Raw genomic sequence first — 24,124 nt, 5'->3', positions numbered from 1 at the left:
TAGAATTTCCTATAGGCATGCAAAGATCATGTTTTACTATAGGCAAAGAGAAAATAGAGTGCACGGGCTCCTTGTGCAATACAGTTTTATTGAGTAAATAAGAGATAAAAACAAGTTACACTCACAAATGTAATGTAAAGCTGAGCGTTCGTGTAGATATGCCAGGCTAGCATACAGAGTGAGATCATCTGGACGGTGGGAGAACAGAGGCTGAGAGAAGTGGAATCCAGCATGCAGCAGCGAGCAGGCTGCGTGCGAGCTGCTCATTCAGACCAGGGATCCTGAGTCCAAAGGGACGCAGGTCCCAACTCCGCGATCACGTGACTCCAGGATGTGCCAGATGACAGGGAATGATTGCCAGGACAACGCACTTCAGAGGGCGTGGCCTCCTTCTTCAGGACCTTAATGCATTGTCGTGGCAACCACAGAGCTTCCCCTGTCAGCTGGCACAGCCTGGAGTCAGCGGGCTGAACAAAAAAAAAATTGAGGAGCTCCCCCCGCCAGAACACACTGCCAATGGATGCGAGCGCTGATTGGATGCCAAGTGCCTGGTAGAGATCGAGCTGTAGAGAGGGCTTCTCTTGCACCTCTTGTTCAATGCCCCTGATAGAGATCACAGGGAGTGTAGGCCGGTATAGCAGGTGGCACCAGCTGAGGCTTGACAGGAACCTGATGGCCGTAGATCACCGGACAGGCAGGCAGAGCAGGTACAGGAACGTGCGACTGGAGCCAAGACAGGTTACAAGCCGGCTTCAGTACACAATTAGGCAGCAAGGTACAGGAGCATGAGACAGGAGCAGAGTCAAACACAAGCCAAGGTCACAGGTAGGCAGGTGGAAGTCCAGAGGAGGGTACAGGTGAAGCCGGGTTAAACACAGGTAAACTGGAGCAGATCAGGGCACAGGTCAACAGGAACAAGCTGAAAGACCACTCAGCAATGTGTATGTGTCATTGCTCAGTTTAAATGGCTGTCTGGTGCCCAGTACGTGCACGTGTGGCATGTGTGCACGCCAATACATGTTTCTCTTTGTGCACACGCTGGTGTGCCCGTGACTGCGCTCCAATGTGCATTTGCTAACCGAACTTCTTTTACATTGTCCCACCCAATGGGCAACCTCCGGTTGCCCATTTGTAACCTCTTTTTGGGGTGAGCCTGGAAGAATGCCTGTATCAATCTCTTGGCATGAAGCTTGGATTCTGGTTCCCAAGAGTTTTATTGGCAGTGTTCCCCTGCCGTCCATGTGTGAGGTCTGTTTTGGTTGGTAGTGCACCTTATATAGGGTCCACACTCTCGAGACATCTATTATGACATGTCTACGGCACTTGGCAATATACCTAACATTGTACTATAAGTATAATTCAATTTTATCAACAAAACGTTTATATAACATATAGTAATGACATATGCAATATCTGTATTAGATATACTAATTGATACCATGCCCATTTTTTCGAATTATTTATATATCAAAAATATTTTTCTACTGGGCCTCTGTTGTTCTATATGACTCTATCCACACTGAGGCTGGTCGGGGATGGGGTGCCCCTTTTTCTTGTCTTTATTCCGGAGCTGCGATGTGCAGCAGTGTTTCCCTTCTGAGTCTCTTTTGAGATATTGGCAGGAGGGCCCTCCTGCGCATCAGGATACAACCTGTTTGCTGCGTCCTTTGACGCCGCAATACAGGGACATCCTTGGTCCATCTCAAACCGGAGATGGGGTTGGCAGGGCTCCACTTTGGCGGATGTGGTGGATTTCACTGCCAACTCCGATTCTCATTCAACGTTGGGCATGACGTTGGTCGGGGACCCGCCCCATACCTGGATTACTTAAGCAGGTGAGCTTGATTGCCTTACCATTTCACTATGTATTTCACACCAGGCAGGCAACACACACAGCCCCTTCACTGATACACATACAAGTAAGGTATGCACAATTTTTTCTTTTTCTTACTTCAGTCCTTTTTTTTCCCTTTTTTGACACATTTAATACACCCATGTACCATTGTGTATGTATATTTATACACACATAATATTCATTAGAATATACACATATCATCATATATATTTTTTTTTTTATTTTCACTTACACTTTTTTTTCACTTTTCACATTTTTTCACCTTTTATATTTTCTCACACATGTTTTTCACATTTCTTTACATATTTTTTCCAGAACACAATATTTGTAATCCTCCCCACACATGTGGAATGTGTTGTGGCAGTCAAGCATGCCATGTGGGTGGTTTCCTGTCTGGGGTGGGGTCCCTTGCCTCAGCCGTAGAACAGACAACCATTTGGGGTCCCATCTTCCTCACTACCAGCCAAGTACAGTGTTATAGCCGACCTGTGAGTATAGATTTCTTTCTCCCCATGAGGTCTTTCCTCCCCTTAAAGAGGTAGGACATATTAATTAATATTACATATCCATTTGTATTTACAGTGTACTTCTGTACCCAACTCCTGATGAATGGCAGATAGCCATGAAACGTGTTGAGTTTCCATGGGGTGCTCAGTCAAGCCTGGCTTACTACCTATTCATTGGCCCATATATATCTTTTATACATTTAAAATTCATTGTAGTATGTAACCGCTCGTGTGTTTGTGCATTTATCTTACAGCAGCTCTGTTGCATATGGGTTACCAATGCCTGTTAATAGGAAATACCTTATATTATACTCTATTATTACCTACAGTACTATCTCTTATGTGCTGCCAAGTTGACATATATGTATCTATTACATTTATACCATGTGTATGTGCAGATATATGAAAATACTTTTTTATCTGTTTTATATTATTGTTACAAATAAATAATGTTTACCAACCACTCTAACCCCACAAGTCAATTGCCTCATTTAAAGTCCCACATCCCTCTTTTTTGATTACATACTCATACTCGGGATGGAGGTACATATAATGTGCCTCATTTAAAGTCCCAAACTCCCCCCCCCCTTTTTGATACTGGTTCCCATGAGTTGTCTTCTGGTCCATAGCCTTTCCATTCAATTAAAAACTTGATAGCGTCCCTTGTTTTTCTACAATCCACAATTGTATCAACCTCATATTCCTCGTTGCCATAGATTATTGTAGGTGCTGGTGGACCTGACTCACGACCAGGGAATGGGTCTAACTTTGCAGTTTTTAGCAAGGACACGTGAAAGACAGGGTGAAGTTTGTAAGTCTCTGGGAGTGAAACTTCGTAGGCTGCTGGATTAATCAGCCTCTTGACAGGAAATGGACTGATATATCTAGGTCCGAGCTTCTTGGATGGACATGACAATTTTAAATTGGCAGTGGATAACCAGACCTTGTCTCCTATTTGAAGTTTTAGATCTCCTCTTCTTTTCCTGTCAAATAGTTTTTTATTGTCTTGTTGTGCTTTAGAAATGGCATCTTGCAATACCTTGTTGTTAGAATGAAGAGCCTTTCTTGGACTGCAGGAACCGAGGAATCAGGCAAGATGTCGGGTAGGAAGACTGAGAAGTACCCATAATTTACAAAAAACGGGGCTTGTCCTGTAGGTGAGTAAACTGCATCATTGTATGTGAATTCTGCCAGGGGTAAAAGTGATGCCCAGCCATCTTGGCAAAGGATGAGAAGCACCAAAGGTATTGTTCCAGAGTCTGATTTGTTTGTTCTGTTTGGCCATTTGTCTGTGGGTGATAGGCTGATGAGAAACAAGTTTTGATCTTTAGTAGGGATGAGCTTCGAGTTCGAGTCGAACTCATGTTCAACTGGAACATTGGCTGTTCGCCCGTTCGCCCGTTCGCCGAACAGCGAACAATTTGGGGTGTTCGCGGCAAATTCGAAAGCCGCGGAACACCCTTTAAAAGTCTATGGGAGAAATCAAAAGTGCTAATTTTAAAGGCTTATATGCAAGTTATTGTCATAAAAAGTGTTTGGGGACCTGGGTTCTGCCCCAGGGGACATGTATCAATGCAAAAAAAAAAGTTTTAAAAACGGCTGTTTTTTCGAGAGCAGTGATTTTAATAATGCTTAAAGTGAAACAATAAAAGTGTAATATTCCTTTAAAATTCGTACCTTCGGGGGTGTGTCTATAGTATGCCTGTAAAGGGGCGCATGTTTCCCGTGTTTAGAACAGTCTGACAGCAAAATGACATTTCAAAGGAAAAAAAGTCATTTAAAACTACTCGTGGTTATTAATGAATTGCCGGTCCGACAATACACATAAAAGTTCATTGATAAAAACGGCATGGGAATTCCCCACAGGGGAACCCTGAACCAAAATTTTAAAAAAAAATGACGTGGGGGGTCCCCCTGAATTCCATACAGGCCCTTCAGGTCTGGTATGGATTTTAAGGGGAACCCCGTGCCAAAATTTTTTAAAAAAATGGCGTGGGGTCTCCCCAAAAATCCATACCAGACCCTTATCCGAGCACGCAACCTGGCAGGCCGCAGAAAAAGAGGGGGGGATGAGAGAGTGCCCCCCCTCCTGAACTGTACCAGGCCCCATGCCCTCAACATTGGGTGGGTGCTTTGGGCTAGCCCGCCAAAACACCTTGTCCCCATGTTGATGGGGACAAGGGCCTCATCCCCACAACCCTTGCCCGGTGGTTGTGGGGGTCTGCAGGTGGGGGGCTTATCGGAATATGGAAGCCCCCTTTTACAAGGGGACCCCCAGATCCCGGCCCTCCCCCCTGTGTGAAATGATAAGGGGGTACAAAAGTACCCCTACCATTTCACAAAAAAACTGTCAAAAATGTTAAAAATGACAAGAGACAGTTTTTGACAATTCCTTTATTTAAATGCTTCTTCTTTCTTCTTTCTTCTGAAGGGCCTGGTATGGAATTTAGGGGGACCCCCCCCACGTCATTTTTTTTTTTAAATTTTGGTTTGGGGTTCCCCTGTGGGGAATTCCAATGCCGTTTTTATCAATGAACTTTTATGTGTATTGTCAGACCGGCAATTCATTAATAGCCGCGAGTAGTTTTAAATGACTTTTTTTCCTTTGAAATGTCATTTTGCTGTCAGACTGTTGAAAACACGGGAAACATGTGCCCCTTTACAGGCATACTATAGACACCTCCCAGGTACGAAATTTAAAGGAATATTACACTTTTATTGTTTCACTTTAAACATTATTAAAATCACTGCTCCCGAAAAAACGGCCATTTTTAAAACTTTTTTTTGCATTGATCCATGTCCCCTGGGGCAGGACCCAGGTCCCCAAACACTTTTTATGACAATAACTTGCATATAAGCCTTTAAAATTAGCACTTTTGATTATTCATGTTCGTGTCCCATAAACTTTAACGGTGTTCGCGTGTTCTAACAAATTTTTTGCCTGTTCGCAAGTTCTGGTGCGAACCGAACAGGGGGGTGTTCGGCTCATCCCTAATCTTTAGTATTCTGCTAAGATCTTTCCAGAACCTGGATGTAAATTGTACCCCTCGATTGGAGGTGATGGTGCTGGGTACCCCGTGGAGTCTAACCACTTCCTTGATGAAGGTACAAGCGGCCTCTGTTGCTGAGGGGGATACTAGCATAGGAACTAAATGGGCCATCTTTGTTAATCTGTCAGCTATCACAAATATGGTAGTGAATCTTTCAGATGGCGGAAGCTCAACAATAAAGTCCATATTGATAATTTCCCAGGGTCTCTTGGGAATAGGTAAAGGCCTTAACAGGATTTGATTTTATCATTCTTGTTTCGGGTGCAGACCCCACAGGTACCAATATAATCCTTGTAATTGGACCCTAAACCTGGCCACCAAAAGGACCATTTGGTTCCACTGTCTTGGTTACCCCAAAATGTCCCACCAAGGCATGATCATGACACAGGCTAAGGATCTTGCGCCGCAGACTTGGGGGTACAAACACTTTTTGGTTGTGCAGGAATAACCCCTCTTGTTCCTTAAAGCAAACACCTGGTGGTAAAACATCCCGTGTGGATGGCTGTTTAAGCTGGGTGATCAGATCTACTTGTAGTAGCAGAAAACTTCAGGTCGGCAAGACTGTGTCGGCTTGGTGATGTGGAAGGAGAAACAGCAAAAGAATAGTGCCCATCTGGCTTGACGAGGTCTTAATCGTTTGGTTGTTCTGAGGTATTCAAGATTTTTGTAATTGGTAAAGATCAAAGTGGGGTGAGCTGCTCCTTCCAGCAAGTAACGCCATTCTTCTAGGGCTGTCTTTATGGCTAATAACTTCCGCACTCCCACATCATAATTCCTTTCTGCGGGGCTGAGTTTGATAGAAAAGAAGGCAATGGGGTGTAACAGAGATTTCATTCCCTGGCGCTGTGACAGGATGGAGCCCATGGCATTCTCCGAAGCATCCACTTCAAGGGCGTATGGTGATGCAGGATCTGGATGTTGCAAAATAGGTGCTGTGGTAAACAGAGTCTTTGTCTGATCAAATGCTGCTTGTGCTGCAGGTGTCCACTAAAAATGGGTATTCTGTTTTGTCAGTTGGGTAACAGGAGGGATGATGGCAGAGAAATTTTTAATAAACTTGCGATAAAAGTTGGCAAATCCTATGAACCTCTGTGTGCTCTTTCTGTTTGTAGGAGTGGGCCATTCGAGGATAGATTTGACTTTTTAGGGATCCATGGAGATGCCTGAAGTGGAAATAAGTCCCAAGAATTGGATTGTTTCTTTTTCAAAATTCACACTTCTCGGCCTTTGCGTACAGTCCATGGTCTCTTAATCGGCTGAGAACCTTTATTCACGCATTTGCGATTTTCCTTAGATGGAATTAAAAAAGGATAAGGATGTTGTCCAGGTATACAATCAGGAATAGGTCAAGGAAGTCTTTGAAAATGTTGTTGACGAAATGCTGGAATGTTGCCGGAGCATTGCACAACCCAAAGGGCATAACGAGGTACTCATAATGTCCGAATCTAGTGCGGAAGGTCGTCTTCCATTCTTCCCCTTTGCGGATCTGCACTAGATTATATGCGCCTCGTAAATCAAGCTTCGTAAATACAGTGGATATTTTGAAATGTTGAAATAGTTCTCGAACCAGGGGCAAAGAATATCTGTTCTTGACGGTGACTTTATTTAATTCCTGGTAATCAACACAGGGAGGCAGGGTATGGTCCTTTTTTTCTACAAAGAAGATTCCAGTGCCCATGGGGGGACGTGGAAGGCCGGATGAAGCCCTTCTCCAAGTTTTCATCAATTTACTGACGTAATGCTTTAAGTTCCAGTTCAGAGAGGGGAAAGATGCCCCCGAAAGGTATTTCAGCGCCCGGTAAAAGTTCAATTGGGCAGTCATACGGGCGGTGAGGTGGCAGGATGTCTGCTTTCTGTTTATCAAAGACCTCCAGGAATTCATGATAAGCTCCAGGTATGAGCTATGACACAGGAGAGTCAGTATGTATGCCCAGAAGGAATGCAGGTCCCATAGGAATGGGGTGAAGGCAGGACTGCTGGCAGTAGGTGGATGGAAAAGTAATTTCCCCTGATCCCCAGTTTATCTGTGGATTGTGGGCTTGTAACCAGGGGATGCCCAGGATAACAGGGAAACAGAGGAGAAGGAATAATGTCCAAACGTAAATATTCCCGATGACCGGTATCAGAGACAGCCGGCAGCGGGCAGGTCTTGTGCGTTACAGGCCCAGACCTGAGACGGGATCCATCGGCCAGATGGATAGACAACTGGTGCATCTTTGCTGGCAAAGGGACTTGATGATGTTGGGCAATGTCCTTGTCAATGAAGCAGCTGCAAGCTCCAGAATCGATTATGGCTGGTACTGGATGTTTTTCCCGGGGATCTGAAGTTACAGGAACAGGGTGATATGAGCAGACCCCTTTTCCACAGAACAGTTAGCAAGGTAAGTAAAGGGAATGGTCTTGGTCTTTGTGGGCCTCACAGTTTTGAAGGTAATGTCTTGCTTCAAAAAATGAAGAGAGAGAGTCAAAGATTGTACTGTTCCATTCCAGGAGCTGATGGGCCCATGACCGTGGTTCTCTGAGAAGCAGGGATATGGCAAAGCCCACCTTGTTGGTTTCAAGTTAGAAAGTTCTTTGTTGCAGGACAAAGTAAAGTTCACAAGAGTTCTTGACCACTTCCTGGCCGTCGGCCATCATATGACGTCCTTGACTTTGAGTGGGTATATCTGAATGATGCCTGCAGCTACAGGCATCATTCAAATATCCTTTTTTTTCAGCTGGCAATTCCCTACACCATAAGAACAATCATAGCAGCAGTTCTGCCACTTGAATGTTCTTAGGGACGGTGAGAGGGGATGTCCCCCCCCCGCCGCCCTCCGGTGCTTCTACCATCGGTGAGTCGGAGACAGGATCCGCCGGCCCCAGATTTTTACCATAGAGATTTCCGAACCAGATGGAAGCCAAAGTCTCTATGATCACTCGGAGGCCTCTGCATTCAAACAAACAAACAGCGCTGCCTCGGCTGGGAAGCCAAGGTTGTTTTTTTATTATTTCAGGCTTCCCAGCCTAGAGGTGAGATGTGGGGTCTTATTGACCCCACATATCACTGTAAAGAGGAACGATCATGCCATATTCCTATTACAAGGGATGTTTACATTTCTTGTAATTGGAATAAAAGTAAAAAAAAAAAAATTTTGATCAAAGTGTCAAACTAAAAAAAAAGTAAAATTAACAATAAAAAAATAGAATAAAAATTTTAAGCGCCCCTGTCCCCATGTGTTTGCACGCAGAAGCGAACGCATACATAAGTCCCGCCTACATATAAAAACGGTGTTCAAACCACACATGTGAGGTATCACCATGAACGTTAGAGTGAGAGCAATAATTTTAGCCCTAGACCTCCTCTGTAATTCCAAACATGTAACCAGTAAAAATGTTTAAAGCATCGCCTATGGGGATTTTTAAGTACCGAAGTTTGGCGCCATTCCACGAGCGTGTGCAATTTTGAAGCATGACATGTTAGGTGTCTATTTACTCAGTGTAACTTCATCTTTCACATTTTGCAAAAAAACTGGGCTAACTTTACTGTTTTTTTTACTGTTCAAAAAATTGCTGCGCAAATACCGTGCGAGATAAAAAGTTGCAATGAATGCCATTGTATTCTCTAGGGTCTTTGCTAAAAAAAAATATATAATTTTTGGGGGTTCTATGTAATTTTCTAGCAAAAAAATGATGATTTTTACATGTAGGAGAGAAATGTCAGAATTGGCCTGGGTGACAAGTGGTTAAATGCTCAGAACTTGTGCCGATCCCCTGAAATTCACTCTGGTGCAGGAACTCGTGGTTCTGGTGGCGGTATAGTTCCTGTGGATGCGGGTAAAGTCTGTTCAGACGTGGAGTGGCCAGGTGCTATAGCAGGTGCAGAGGTTACTGAGGTAGAGGTCATGGTTTGGATGTGACCCTCTAGCTGGAGGCAGCTTTCTTGCAGGGTGCTGGCTGCCTGGGTAAGAGAGGCAAGTTGCTGGCATAGCGTCTCCAGAGGTGAAGCCCCTCTCTTGATCTCCGACATCTGGCTGAGTGGTACTGTCATGTACCTGGTGGAGATTGAGCTATAGAGAGGGCTTCTCTTGCACCTTCTGTCCAACGCCCCTGATAGAGATGACAGGGACTTTAGGATATAGAGTGGTACGAGGGCCAGTATAGAAGATGGCACCAGCTGAGGCTTGACAGGAATCTGATGGCCGTAGATCACTGGACAGGCACTGGGAACTGGAACTCTGTGTTGCTGGATCAGCAAGCAGAAGTGTAGCTGGAACATAAGCCAGGGGGTCGTCAACAGCCGGGCAGAGCAGGTACAGGAACGTGAGACTGGAGCCAAGACAGGATACAAGCCGGGTTTGGTACACAATCAGGCAGCAAGGTACAGGAGCATGAGACAGGAGCAGAGTCAAACACAAGCCAAGGTCACAGGTAGGCAGGCGCAAGTCCAGAGGAGGGTATAGGTGAAGCTGGGTAAAACACAGGTAAACTGGAACAGATCAGGGCACAGGTCAAGAGGAACAAGCTGAAAGATCACTCAGCAATGTGTATGTGTCATTGCTCAGTTTAAATAGGCTGTCTGGCGCCAGTACGTACGTGCGAATGTGCCAATACATGTTTCTTTTTGTGCACATGCTGGTGTGCCCAAGCATGTGCGCCAATGTGTGTTTGCTAACCGGACTCTTACAATGCCATTTTTCGGGCATGGCCCTTCAACAGAAGCCAGGCGTTCGGCCGGCCTCTGTCGGACAAGCTGCCATACACACAGATCAAACGTCGGCTTGTTTCTGTTGAACCGGCTGATATCAGCTGATATTCAGCCCCTGTGTACTAGGCTTTAATGTTTAAAAAGAATGATACTCTATGTGATGTTACCTCCCTAAACTGTAGACCACAAAGAAGCTATTAACCGCTTCAGCCCCGGAAGAATTTACCCCCTTCCCGATCAGAGCACTTTTTGCGTTTCGGCACTGCGTCGCTTTAACTGACAATTGCGTGGCCATGCGACGTGGCTCCCAAACAAAATTGACGTCCTTTTTTCCCCACAAAAAGAGCTTTCTTTTGGTGGTATTTGATCGTCTCTGCAATTTTTATTTTTTGCACTATAAACAAAAAAATAGCGACAATTTTGAAAAAAAAAACGCATTATTTTTTACTTTTTGCTATAATAAATATCCCCCAAAAATATTTAAAAAAACATCTTTTTTCCTCAGTTTAGGCCAATACATATTCTTCTACATATTTTTGGTAAAAAAAAGAAACTATAAGCATTTATTGATTGGTTTGCACAAAAGTTATAGCATTTAAAAAATAGGGGATAGTTTTATGGCATTTTTATTATTAATTTTTTTTTTACTAGTAATGGCGATGATCAGTGATTTTTATCATGACTGGGACATTATGGCAGACACATCGGACATTTTTGACACATTTTTGTGACCATTGTCATTTATACAGCAATCAATGCTCTACAAATGCACTGATTCCTGTGTAAATGACACTGTCAGTGGAGGGGTTAACCACTAGGGGGCTAGGGAGGGGTTAAGTATGTCCTATGGAGTGTTACTAACTGTGGGGGGGCATGGCTACGTGTGACACGTGACTGATCTCTGCTCTCCATCACAGGGAGCAGAGATCAGTGACACTGTCACTAGGCAGAATGGGGAGATGCTTGTTTACATTAGCATCTCCCCGTTCGTCCTCTCTGTGAGGCGATCGCGGGTATCCCACGGCGATCGAGTCCACAGGACCTGCGACCTGACTCATGGAGCTCCCAGCCGGTGTCGTGCACGCAATGGCACGGTGGCAAATTCAAAGGGACATATGGGTGCGCCCATTTGCCCAGCCATGCCATTCTGCCGATGTACATCCGCGTGCGCCGGTCGGGAAGGGGTTAAATCACCCATTAATGTAAGCCTAAAAAATCTCACAAAGTCACAAACACCAGTGCATATATATGCAAAGACAACAGCGACAATGCACGCATACTCATAGTCAAAATATGAGATTGAATCAGACAAGAATTATTTACAGACAACATAAATGTCAGACATATTATCAGGCATAATATTACCTCCTATCCAAAATCTCATGGAGAAAATTTCATAGGAAATAAAAAATAGTGATAAAAACCTAACTTTGCTATACCACTTGCCCCGCTGTCACTTTGAAACCTGCGGAGGGTGCTGTATTGGTGGCAATCTTATCAGTGGGAGGTTAAATATGCTTTTAAAATATGATGCCCGATGTATAGCCCAACATTGGCTGCGTCTGCATATATTGTACATTGTAGACCATCTTGGAGCATGCCAAACAGGGTGGCTAGTTTCCCACATGTAGTGGGATTATATACAACAAGCGTAGTCACCCTTCAAAAAGACTGTCATTTTGGGGATATGCTGTTTAACACCGCTATTAGAAGGAATAAAGATAAAAGTGGTATATAATACATATATACAGTGTATATATACACAGTATCTCACAAAAGTGAGTACACCCCTCACATTTTTGTAAATATTTTATTATACCTATTCATGTGACAACACTGAAGAAATGACACTTTGCTACAATGTAAAGTAGTGAGTGTACAGCTTGTAAAACAGCAGGGCTTTTTTTCTCCGAAAATAGGTACAGGAACTCGATCATGACCCCCCCCACACACACCCTCGAAACAGCATCAAATAGTGGGTGTGGTAAAATTTCACTGACAGTGGGAGGGTCTTAACAGGGACATTAATTACCAGAAGTGCATTATGTAGAGTGCAGAGTTCGGGGAGGGGGTTTCACACAGACTGCAGAGTTCGGGGTGAGCTACGTAAATAGTGCGCTGCAGAGTTTAGGGGTGTGCTATACACAGAGTGCAGGTGTCAGCCTTCTTCCACAGCTGCTTACCTTTGCATCCACCATCCACATCTCACTTTCACCCCTCTTCAGCTCTTACTTCTGCATACAACCCCCCTCGACTGCCCCCATCTTCTCCCCATCTCCTTAAAAGCTCCACCATCTTCCACATGTCTTATTTTTGTTGCTGTATTAAGCTGAAACACCCAGTTGGCTCTACTACCTCCCCACATACTGTAGTTGGCTCTGCCTCTCACTTGCGGGGAGATCATCCAGTGGTGATATTGGCATTTGTACTGCATTCCGGGCAAATGCATCTCCCTTGTCCCCAGGAGATCTGACCTGTAGGAGCTGTTGGGGAACAAGCTGTCACTTGTAAGCATAGAAGCTGGACTTTTGTGTTTTCAAGTAATAGTGGTGAGCAGAGAGCCTAAGCCAGAGGTGGTGGAACTGAGTTCCACCAAGTTCCAGCTGAAAAAAAGCCCTGTATTACAGTGTAAATTTGCTGTCCCCTCAAAATAACTCAACACACAGCCATTAATGTTTAAACTGCTGTCAACAAAAGTGAGTACATCCCTAAGTGAAAATTTCCAAATTGGGCCCAAAGTGTCAATATTTTGTGGCCACCATTCTTTTCTAGCACTGCCTTAACCCTCTTGGGCATGGACTTCACCAGAGCTTTACAGGTTGCCACTGGAGTCCTCTTCCACTCCTCCATGATGACATCACGGAGCTGGTGGATGTTAGAGACCTTGCTCTCCTCCACCTTCTGTTTGGGGATGCCCCACAGATGCTCAATAGGGCAGACTTGCTTGGCCTGTCCATCACCTTTACCCTCAGCTTTTTAACAAGGCAGTGGTCATCTTGGAGGTGTGTTGGGGTCGTTATCATGTCGGAATACTGCCATGTGGCCCAGTCCAGTCTCCGAAGGGAGGGGATCATGCTTTGCTTGAGTATGTCACAGTACAAGTTGGCATTCATGATTCCCTTAATGAACTGTAGCTCCCCAGTGCTGGCAGCACTCATGTAATAAAATATTTACAAAAATGTGAGGGGTGTACTCACCTCACTATTGTGAGATATATATATATATATATATATATATATATATATATATATATATATATATATATATATATACACACATATACACAGTGCCTTGGAAAAGTATTCATACCCATTGAAATGTTCCACATTTTGTCATGTTACAACCAAAAACGTAAATGTATTTTATTGGGATTTTATGTGATAAACCGACTCAAAGTGGCACATAATTATGAAGTGGAAGGAAAATTATAAATGTTTTTCAACAATTTTTACAAGTAAATATGTGAAAAGTGTGGAGTGCATTTGTATTCAGTCCCCCTGAGTCAATACTTTGTAGAACCACATTTCACTGCAATTACAGCTGCAGGTCTTTTTGTGGATGTCTCTACCAGCTTTGCACATCTAGAGAGTGACATTTTTGCCCATTCTTCTTTGCAAAATAGCTCAAGCTCTGTCAGATTGGATCGAGAGCGTCAGTGAACAGCAACTTTCAAGGCATGCCACAGATTCTCATTTGAATTTAGGTCTGGACTTTGACTGGACCATTCTAACACATGAATATCCTTTGATCTAAACCAGGGGTCTCCAAAATATGGTCCTCCAGTTGTTCAGGAACTGAAATTCCCATCATTCCTAGTCATGTCTATGAATGTCAGAGTTTACAATTCCTCATGGGACATGTAGTTCCGCAACAGCTGGAGTGCCATAGTTTGGAGATCCCTGATCTAAACCATTCCATTGTAGCTCTGGCTGTATGTTTAGGGTCGTTGTCCTGCTGGAAGGTGAACCTCTGCCCCAGTCTCAAGTCTTTTGCAGACTCAACATGTTTTCTTCTAAGATTGCCCTGTATTTAGTTCGATCCATCTTCCCATCAACTCTGACTGGCTTCCCTGTCCCTACTGAACAAAAGCATCCCCACAACATGATGCTGCCACCACCATGTTTTATGGTGGGGATGGTGTGTACAGGTTGATGTGCAGTGTTAGTTCTGCCACACATAGCGTTTTGCTTTTAGGCCAAAAGGTTCAATTTTGGTCTCCTCTGACTAGAACAGCTGTTTCCACATGTTTGCTGTGTCCCTCACATGGCTTCTCGCAAACTGCAAAAGGGACTTCTTATGGCTTTCTTTAAACAATGGCTTTCTTCTTGTCACTCTTCTATAAAGAACAGGTCAATATCATTAATAATGTTATGACTAGTAAGATAAACAGCCGGCACATTTTTTTGATCAGCAAAATAAAAGTAAATAAAAGTCCACATTCGGCGAACAGTAGATCCAAGAAGGGAGAGTTGATAAACCCATCACCAGCTTTAATGTGTATGGGAAAGCACACCACACCACGTGGAAATCCAATCTGCTTACCAGACAGCTGTAAAAAGTAGGCATGTAATAGACAGACCAAGACCACAGCTCCGCTCTCCAGCTATGAATAGTGGGTATGTAGAATCCAAGCCAGGAATGCAACTAGCATCAGGCACTCTCATACAACCAAGTTCTCTTGAACTCCAATATGAGATGTTGAAACAGCCAACCAAACGGCCAGCGGTACCCAATGAAGAAATAAAGCAGCCAATAGTGAAGCCCGTATGGTAATATAAAAATGTATTCGTAGCAACTTACATTTTGGTATAGGAAAACGCACATCATGATGTCCGCGTCTCTCTGCCTGCTAGTGTCAGCCCACCTGACATGTTTCATACAACAGGATTTCGTCAGATTTGTGGAGTGCACGACTAATAGTTCTCTGTGGACAGATTCCCCCACCTGAGCTGGGGATCTCTGCAGCTCCTCCAGAGTTACCATGGGCCTCTTGGCTACTTCTCTGATGAATGCTCTACTTGCCCAGCCTATCAGTTTAGGTGGACGGCCATGTCTTTGTAGGTTTGCAGTTGTGCCATGCTCTTTCCATTTTCAGATGATGGATTGAACATTACTCCGTGAGATGTTCAAAGCTTGGGATTTTTTTTATAACCTAACCCTGCTTCTCCACAACTTTATCCCTGACCTATGGACTCTATTTACTAATTAGGTGGCTTCTGAGTGCAATTGGTTCCACTAGATTTTAGTTAGGGGTATCAGAGTAAAGGGGGTTGAAGGAGGTTGAATACAAATGCATGCCATACTTTTCACATATTTATTTGTAAAAAAAATTGAAAACCATTTATCATTTTCCTTCCACTCCACAACTATGTGCCACTTTGTGTTGGTCTATCACATACAATCCCGATATAATACATTTACTTTTTTGGCTGTAACATGACAAAATGTGGGAAATTCCAAGGGGTATGAATACTTTTTCAAGGCACTGTATATATAACGGGTAAAATACATATCGAACACGTCATCTTTTTTCTAGGTAAATATATTTCAAAAGGTGCTATTGACATGACATTTTCACCACTTGCCATTGACAACCTGTGCAATCCATACATACAAAGAAACCAAAACAAATAAGTTCAGAAATTAAGTTATGTTTAATAAAATGGAATAACACAGGGAAAAAGTATTAAACGCGCTCACTGAAATTCATTTAATACTTCGTACAAAATCCTTTGTTGGTAATGACAGCTTCAAGATGCCTCCTGTATGAAGAAACTAGTCACATGCATTGTTCACGGTAATTTTGGCCCATTCTTCCACGCAGTCTTCAAATATTGAAGGTTCAGTGGGTCTCTTCTATAAACTCTGATCTTTAGTTCTTTCCATAGATTTTCTATTGGATTCAAGTCTGGGCCATTCTAGCAGCTTTATTTTCTTTTTTTGAAACAAACAGAGAGTTCCCTTGGATTTGTATTTGGGATCATTGTCTTGCTGAAATGTCCACCCTCATTTCATCTTCATCATCCAGGGAAATGGAAGCAGATTTTTATCAAGACTGTCTTGGTACATTTTTCCATTCATCATTCCTTCAATGATATGAAGTTTGCCAGTACCGTATACTGAAAAACAGCCCCACACCATGATGTTCCCACCTCCAAACTTCACTGTTGGTATGGGGGTGGTTTGGGGTGATGTGCAGTGCCATTTGACCTCCAAAAATGGTGTGTATTATGGCATCCAAAGAGTTACATTTTAGTCTCTCTGACCAGACCATATTCTCCCAGTATTTTACAGGCATGTCTAAATGTTGTGCACCAAACTCTAAACAAGCTTCAACATGCTTTTTCTTCAGCAATAGAGTCTTGCGTGGTGAGCGTGCATACAGGCCGTGGCAGTTGAGTGCGTTGCTTATTGTTTTCTTTGAAACAATTGTACCTACTCATTTCAAGTCTTTCTGAAGCTTTCCACAAATGGTCCATGGCTCTTTGACAACTCTTCTGATAATTATTTTCACTACTCTGTCAGAAATATTGCGAGGAGCACCTGGGTATGGTCAGTTTATGGTGAAATGATGTTCTTTCCACTTCTGGATTATGGCCCCAACAGTGCTCACTGGAACATTCAGAAGTTTAGAAATCCTTGTGTAGCCCAAATAATCAGTACATTTTGCAACAATAAGGTTGCAAAGGTCTTGAGAGAACTCTTTGCTTTTACCCATCATGAGATGTTTCTTGTGTGGCACCTTGGTAATGAGACACCTTTTTATAGGCCATCAGTTGAGACTGAACCAGATGATATTAGTTTTCACTGACAAGGGGCAGGATTGCTTTCAAAATTACTGATAAATTTCAGCTGGTGTCTTGGCTTTCTATGCCTCTTTGCACCTCCCTTTTTTTTATGTGTTCAATACTTTTTCCACGTGTCATTCCATTTTATTACACATAACTTAATTTCTGAACTCATTTGTTTTGGTTTCTTTGTATGTATGGATTGCATGGATTGTTACCGACATGTGGTGAAAATTTCATGGCAATAGCACCTTTAGACCCCTTTTACACGCTTTAAAGCGCTGCTCAATTTAGCGGCGATTTAGCACTGTTTAAGCAGCGATTTTCGGGCCGCTAGCGGGGCGCTTTTAATCCCAAAGAAGGGGTTAGAAACGCCCATGTTGCGGAGCTTCCGAAACACATTTTAGGCGCTTTAGAAGTGCTGCCCATTCATTTCAATGGGCAGGGCATTTTGGGAGAGCTAACCACCTCAAAGATGCTTCTTGGGGGACTTTTCCTAACGTCCCACAAGTACACAGCTCCAGTGTGAAAAGACACACTGCAGAGTGAATGGGAGGCAGTTTTCAGGCACTATTTAGAGGCTATTTCTAGAGCTAAAATGTCTGAAAACCGCCTTAGTGTGAAAGGGGTATAAGAAATATTTTTACCTATAAAAATGGTGACGTACTTATTGTTCTCTCTCTCTCTCTCTCTCTCTCTCTCTCTCTCTCTCTCTCTCTCTCTCTCTCTCTCTCTCTCTCTCTCTCTCTCTCTCTCTCTCTCTCTCTCTCTCTCTCTCTCTCTCTCTCTATATATATATATATATATATAATGGGTTAGTGACGCTTAAAGCAAAAAAACAAAACAAAAAAAAACGTATCCTGTACCCATAAAGCATGTTATACAGCACAGTGCTTGTGCTGTGTAATTTGGCCCTCTGTAACACCTGAAAAACCTGGCTGATGCCCTGCTCTCCTGTGTCTTCTCTGTCCTCATCCCCCCTCCCTGTCGGCTCGTACCAGTGCCCGCCCCGCTCCTGCAGCTCTCATATCTGAAGCTAAATCCTCCTATCCTCTGTACTATAATAATAAGCGCCCCGGGGCCTGTGTAATGTAAAAAATCTTCCGAGCTGTACCTATATGACCGCTCAGCTGACTGTCGGCTCTCTCTCTCCTCTCTTCACCTCCTCCCCGGCTGACGTCAGTGGGAGGGCTCGACCCCGCCCACTGGATCTGTGAACCAGAGAGAGAAGAGAGCTGACAAGTCAAATGAGCGCTGGGAGCCGAGCTTATATAGGTACAATCTTGCAGATTTTTTACGTTACACAGGCACAGGGACACTTACTATGGTACAGAGGGGATGGGAGGATTTGAAAGAAGTGGGTTGACAACCACTTTAAGACCGATACAGCCTCCTCTTCTTTGAACTAATGCCAGCTATGACTATCACTGACATACATCAATTATATTGATTTAAACCTACAAACTTTTTATACCGGTGACAAAGAACTTCAATCTGTAAAAATACATAAAAATTCCTTTTGCTTACTATGGGTTACTGCACTTTTCTGCTTGTTAAAGCGGTGTTAAACCCAAAACAAAAAATGTATTCCATTGCAGCTTACCAATCATTAGATGTGGTGGCTGTTTTTACCTGGTGATCTGGCCAGTAACACACCCCCTGTATTTGAGTGCACCCAAAGGAAGGTGCACAGGAGGCACATTTGGATAACAGCATTGTCAGTCTAGGGGGTGGGAAATGTTAGATGGGCTAAAAGATTTAAATACACTAACAAACTGAAGCCAAATGCCGGGTCACACTTTACAAGCAGTTACAGTAACCATTTTTTTCCTTTTGGGATAAAGGTTTTACATGAATAAATAAAAGCTGCAACATGTTTTCTTCTAAGACTGCCCTGTATTTGGTTCGATCTATCTTCCCATTAACTCTGACTGGCTTCCCTGTCCCTACTGAAGAAAAGCATCCCCACAACATAATGCTGCCACCACCATGTTTTATGGTGGGGATGGTGTGTTCAGGGTGATGTGCAGTGTTAGTTCTGCCAAACATAGCGTTTTGCTTTTAGGCCAAAAGGTTCAATTTTGGTCTCCTCTGACTAGAACACCTGTTTCCACATGTTTGCTGTGTCCCTCACATGGCTTCTCGCAAACTGCAAATGGGACTTCTTATGGCTTTCTTTCAACAATGGCTTTCTTCTTGTTATTCTTCCATAAAGAACAGGTCAATATCATTAATAATGTTATGACTAGTAAGATAAACAGCCAGCACATTTTATTTATTCATGTAAAGGTTTTACATGAATAAATAAAAGCTGACTTTTGTAAGCACAGCTGTCATTGATAAATGATTTGTCTGAACCCTCTAACTGCAACAGCTGCAGGACAGCTTGTTATGTTAAAAAAAAAACAACAGACTTACTGACCAGATCATCAAGTGAAAATAAGAAAAAGAAAGCCTAAAAAGAAAACAAATGCAGCCATCACATCTAAGAGTTGATAAGCTGCTTTTGCATTTAATATCGCTTTAAGCCCGATAATCCTGACAATCTTTTTTAGCTTGTATTTTTTGTTCCCCTCAGTAAAATATGAATTTGTAGGTCATCAGGATTTTTTTTTATAGCATTAATAATACACATTTTTATAACAATTTTAGTTTAAAGTGCAAATAACATTAATGTGCAAATGATCCACACTAAATGAAATGATGAAATGGAGGAATCACAAACATAATAAACAAATATAGAGTAAATTGATGAGAATCATAATGTGCAAAAAAGAGTAAATAGTTGAAACAATAAATGTGCAATAAAATGAAAGTGCAATATGATAAATGTCCAATGTACCATCCTAGGCACAAATAACAATAAAAAGTGAAAATGCTAAAATGTCGGATGTGCCTAAAGTTGATGAATGAGTGATGATTCCCTTCACCATGGACAGTGAATAAGTGGCTGATGCCTAGCCAATCCAATGTGATTATACCTCAGTGTACACTAGCCTCTCACCTTACTTCTGTAAGGTAACAGCATATAACTAGGAAAATGTTTGCATTTTCACTTGTTTGGTATTTGTGCCTAGGTTGGCACATCGGACATTTTTGTATTTTCACTTTTTGATTGTTATTTGTGCCTAGGCTGGCACATTGGACATTTGTCATATTGCACTTTCATTTAATCGTACTGTTTCAACTATTTGCTCTTTTTGCACATTATGATTCTCATCAATTTACTCTATATTTGTTTATTATGTTTGTGATTCCTCAGTTTCATCATTTCGTTTAGTGTGTATCATTAGCACATTAATGTTATTTGCACTTGCACCTTAAACTGAACATATTGGGGGAGATTTACTAAAACTGGAGCACTCAGAATCCAATGCAGCTGTGCATGATAGCCAATCAGCTTCTAATTTCAGCTTGTTTAATTAAGCTTTGATAATAAAACTTGGAAGCTGATTGGTTTCTAGGCAGAGCTGCAATAGATTTTGCACCCTCCAGGTTTATTAAATAACCCCCCATTGTGTCACTTAGATATTTTCATTAGTCATCTTACAGCGCAGCACCACCATTTTGACACTTTCCATTTATCTACTACGGATCAGCAGAACAGTGTTTGCCGCAGTAGGTTGTCTCTTTACGTTACCAAGCTCCAGCTGACAGCGCGAGAGTACCACCTTTTATATAACACTTTTATTGCATTAAATACTCTTGAAGCCGAAAATGTGTATATCATGAATGTTTCAGTCAAAGTCAGTGCCAGTTACAGTAATAAAAGAAAACTGGATCATTATTATCCTCCTTTGTGTTTCTAATCCTTTATCTCAGAGCTTTCTACAAGAATCTCCACCCTCCAGGTTGGTGATACAAATCAAAAACTCCCTTACCTTTTAAGAAGCTTTGATATTCACATACACACCCTATGTCTTACTCAAGAGTCATGAATCATATTTCACACCTAAGCATAGCATACATCCAGTGATCAAACCCACACAAAAACGAGTTAATGTTCTTAGGGCATTAAGAACTAATAACCACCTTGGCTGCCCAGGTTTGACTTACAGAGCTGATATTTTGCAGCTGTAAGACATCCAGTGTAACGTGGGCCAGGAAGTTATTTCATTTGAACACCGACAGTGCCACCTACTTACTACAAGCACTTCTTGAAAAATATTCTGATTTACTATGTTCTATAAACAGAATTACAAGTCGAAAAACAAGTCAAAAAACGTTCACAGAAATAAAGGTGCTGTAGCATTGTAAATGTTACCTGAAACATACATGTGAACTGTATTTTCTACTTGAAGTGACACTAATAGATATTCTTATTCTCCAAAAATAATCCATACACATTCACTACTTAATAGCCCTAAAATCAATTTTTTCATTAATATAATTTCTTTCTGTGTTTTTCTGACTCTTTTTAGCGTCCCCAGTGAGCTCCTGAACCTCTCTTTTTCTTCTCACTTCTGTTTGCTTGTATCAAGCAGTGCATGTTAGTTGCAGATATGTGCACTCTATGCACACTATAAATACTATGGTCCATAAGGCTTCTCTCACACTGGGGTGTTGGGGGTGCTTTACCATCATTTTAGCGGCGCTATTCGGCCGCTAGCGGGGCGCTTTGCCAGCTGTTCGGATGCGCTGCCCATTGATTTCAATGGGCAGGGGTACTTTAGGAGCGGTGTATACACCACTCCTACATCGCTGCAAAGATGCTGCATGCAGGATTTTTTTTAATGCACCGCTCCAGTGTGAAAGCACTCGGGCTTTCACACTGGAGAGACAGGAGAGGCTATTTACAGGCGCTATGTGGGCGCTATTTTTAGCGCTATATCGCCTGTAAAGTGCCTCAGTGTGAAAGCAGCCTAAAGGGTGGCTACGAACCTCCATACAGTGGGATCATGGACAACAAACCTAGCCACTCTCTAAAAAGGAATCAGATCACAAAAAAGGAGTTTGGCAATTTGGGGGGAGAGTAATAGAAGGTATGTTTTTGAGTTAGGAATACATATTTACATATAATGTATTTTACCCTGTTCTGCTGTATGTACTAAATTGTATTGTATAACCAATACTGCTTCTCTGTACATTATTTTTATTTTATTTTTTTATTTTTTTTTTTATATAGCATATTCCATGCTCTAATGTTTCCAATACTCCATACCTTTCAAGTTCAAGTTAGCCAGTTATCATTTTGTACAATATTAAATCATATCCTAAACACATATTAGTAAAGCTGGACATTGATGAATAAAAAATTGAAAAATTCAATCCATCTATGGCTCTTCTAGCTCGAGAGAAGTCGATTTAATGATCGGTTTCTCTCGGACAGGAATATTGGCAAATTTCCCTACGATTAGCACAGCAGCCTATTAGCTTCAGCGCTGATCAGTGTATTCTGACAGAGCAGGAATCCCTGCTATCAGAATACAATATCGAAGTGGGCAAGATTCCTCTATACATCTCGAATATGTGGATGGGGGAATCAGTTTTTTTTAATCATTTTGTATATTAATAAATTATATCCCGCTGGCTGATCAAAAATATGATCCATCTAGTCGTGTAAGACTAATAAAAGAAAGATAACTGTAAGTGCAAAAGACAGTGTGACTTTAGCAATAAACCAATAAATAATGTTAGTTCATTAGTCCACGCGGGTCAGTTCTAAAAATAGAAGGCGGCAGCTGTCCTTAGAGAAAACAGATCTGTAAAGAGGATGAAGAGAAGGAGAGAACACAGGAAGCGCCACCTGAGTGTAGTATTAGGGCACAGTTTAATGGCAAGGTAAGTAATGCACTTACAAGATAAAAGATAAAATAAGGCTCATCTGTGTGTGGCGTAACTCTCCCGGCGTCCGAGACAGGCATCCACGCATGTGAAGAGATGACAGGATAACTGTGATCCGTCCAGTGGCCACCAGGAAGTCGGCCGGAACCAGCGTGGAATGCAGGGAAATTACGTCACCGAAAGCGGAGGAACATCAGGGAGAGAACGGCTAGATAGTCAGAATAGGCAAGGCTACGTGCTTGGAGCATCAGCTCCTTCTACAGACCGTGGATGTCTGTCTTGGACGCTGGGAGAGTTATGCCCTGTACACACGGTCAGACTTTGTTCGGACATTCCGACAACAAAATCCTAGTATTTTTTCCGATGGATGTTGGCTCAAACTTGTCTTGCATACACACGGTCACACAAAGTTGTCGGAAAATCCGATCGTTCTAAACGAAGTGATGTAAAACACGTACGTCGGGACTATAAACGGGGCAGTGGCCAATAGCTTTCATCTCTTTATTTATTCTGAGCATGCGTGGCACTTTGTCCATCGGATTTGTGTACACACGATCGGAATTTCCGACAACGGATTTTGTTGTCGGAAAATTTTATATCCTGCTCTCAAACTTTGTGTGTCGGAAAATCCGATGGAAAATGTGTGATGGAGCCTACACACGGTCGGAATTTCCGACAACAAGGTCCTATCACACATTTTCCGTCAGAAAATCCGACCGTGTGTATGGGGCATTACCCTCCATAGCCACACACAGATGAGCCCTATTTTATCTTTTATCTTGTAAGTGCATTACTTACCTTGCCATTAAACTGTGCCCTAATACTACACTCAGGTGGGGCTTCCTGTGTTCTCTCCTTCTAGTCATGTAACACAATCTGTGAACAAGTTGGGGGATACTAGTAATAAAAGTAGCCATGCCAGGTGGTGTCCTACACCCGCGAGAACTCAGTAGACACTGGATTTATATGAAAACAATAATGATAAATTAGTAATTTCAAGCATGATCAGCCATTTGCAACTTTATTTGTGTTTGAATATATTTTAAATCAATTTTAAGGCACCCTAATAAGAATTATCATTCTAAAAAAAAAAAAACATGTCTAGTGATTCCGTAATGACTAGTGTTCAATCAGTTAGAGCAAAAGTTTGGCCCGAATATCGCCTGTTTGGGGCAAACATTCGAATTTGCGGGGAGCTCAGGGGGTTGTTTGCCTGCCGAGCCCCCCACAATGCACTGCACGCTGCACAGTGCATTCGAAGCCCCAATTGGACAATGATTTGCCCGATCAGGGCTTAGTGAAAGCTGGTTGTTAAGAAACAGGGCTGGTTAAACTCTGGTTTACATGCTATCACTCCCATCAAATATCCATTAGTAAAAAGGACTAACATAGACTAGGTGGAATGTTTTTCAACTTTGTTGAAAAGTGGGTATGGGTTTTTAATTTTGAATAAA

The sequence above is a fragment of the Aquarana catesbeiana genome, linkage group LG02 (assembly GCF_042186555.1).
Source record: "Aquarana catesbeiana isolate 2022-GZ linkage group LG02, ASM4218655v1, whole genome shotgun sequence".
Lineage (NCBI taxonomy): Eukaryota > Metazoa > Chordata > Amphibia > Anura > Ranidae > Aquarana > Aquarana catesbeiana.
This window is presented reverse-complemented; position numbering follows the sequence as displayed.